Source organism: Lygodium microphyllum, chromosome 17 (genome assembly GCF_053477565.2).
Source record: "Lygodium microphyllum isolate KBCC chromosome 17, Lygodium_microphyllum_v1.1.10, whole genome shotgun sequence".
Lineage (NCBI taxonomy): Eukaryota > Viridiplantae > Streptophyta > Polypodiopsida > Schizaeales > Lygodiaceae > Lygodium > Lygodium microphyllum.
The window spans coordinates 126,112,135-126,113,932 of NC_141151.1; positions in this window are offsets into that span (position 1 = coordinate 126,112,135).

Below are 1,798 nucleotides of genomic sequence, written 5' to 3' on the forward strand. Positions count from 1 at the left end.
GCCTGTCTCCTATGGTATTGACGGTATAGATTGGATAGTATCTTCCAAGTGGTGGATTGACTTAGGCACTTCATCCATCGCACGTCACGAACTCTTCTAACTAGCCGCAAAGGGTATACTCCTCCTTGGGATGAGACATCACCTCCCTGTAATAAATTTTCCAATCACATCTAATGTTTTTGTATATGATATTCAATTAGTTTGCAAATACAATGCATGATTGATATATAACACTCTATTAGGGAATTCAGAAATTTCATAAACTTTGGAAATTGTTAATATAGATAATATTTAACTACGTGGTCAAATCTTATTCCCTTACTTGCAGGTGGAATCTACCCCAAGTACTATATATAGGATGTCTTTCAAGTCCCACTTTCAAATGTGGGTTTAGATTTAGCCGCATGGTTAAATCTTTACCTCTTATTTGAAAGTGGGACTTGGAAAATTGCCAAACTCTCTAATATGGTGTTATATACTTTTCTTACCGTTTGCTCAAAATCTGAGATCAATTGATCAATGATCTTTGATTGAAATCGCCGAAGCATCGTATTATTCTATGGACAATCGATGTTTTCGTCTAATTGCTAGCTTACATTGAGAGCAAGGACATGGAGATGCTGATTAGGATACGCCTCACGATCTTGAACGTCACGGCCTTCATCATTTTCCATTTGGTCTACGTTATGACAAACAATTTGTTTTTGTTATCATTATTTTTTTCTTTCTTAAATTTTTTGAGAGGGATTTATTCTCTTGTAACTCAACAAAGTTAACATATGTAAAGTTTCCACCCTCCTCTGGACGGCCTATAGTATATAAAGTCTAATATACTATGCATGGGGATGAGGGAGTAGCTATCCTATGTCAGAGTGTTTCGCGTCCCTTGGTATTGCACTAGATCTCGCTAGCTTTTTTCCTTTGTGTGTACCTTTAACAAAACCTCTCTCTCTCTCTCTCTACTACTACCACTACTATTACTAGTACTCGCCTTCTCAAAATTTTGAACACACCCAAGATGCACCCTAAACAAAACCTCTCTCTCTCTCTCTCTCTCTCTCTCTCTCTCTCTCTCTCTACTACTACCACTACTACTACTAGTACTTGCCTTCTGGAACACACCAAAGTACCTTTAACAAAATCTCTGTGTGTGTGTGTGTGTGTATGTGTGTGTACTACTACCACCACCACCACTGCTATTATCACCACCACTACTACCACCACTACTGCTCCTACTATTGCTACTGCTACTGCTACTACAAACAAGAAAAGAAAAAATTAAAGAACAAGATTTTACCCCCTCTTTGATTTTTTATCCATTCATTCGCCTCTCTCCCTCCCTCTCTCTCTCTTTCTCTCTTTTTTTATTATGTTTCATGTTTATTTTCTCTCTCTCTCATTCCTTCTTTCTTTTTTTCTATTTCTCTCCATCTCTCATTTCCTTTAATAAAACATCTCTCTCTCTCTCTCTCTCTCTCTCTCTCTACTACTACTACTACTACTACTACTACTACTACTACTACTACTACTACTACTACTCTTCTCTCTCTCTCTCTCTCTCTCTCTCTCTCTCTCTCTCTCTCTCTCTCTACTACTACTACTACTACTACTACTACTACTACTACTACTACTACTACTACTACTACTACTATTACTTCTCTCTCTCTCTTTCTCTCTCTCTCTCTACTACTACTACTACTACTAAAAAAACAAAAAAAAAGTAGAAAAAACAACAACAACTACTACTACTTCAACAACAACAAACAAGAAAAGAAGAAAAAACTACTACTACTACTAC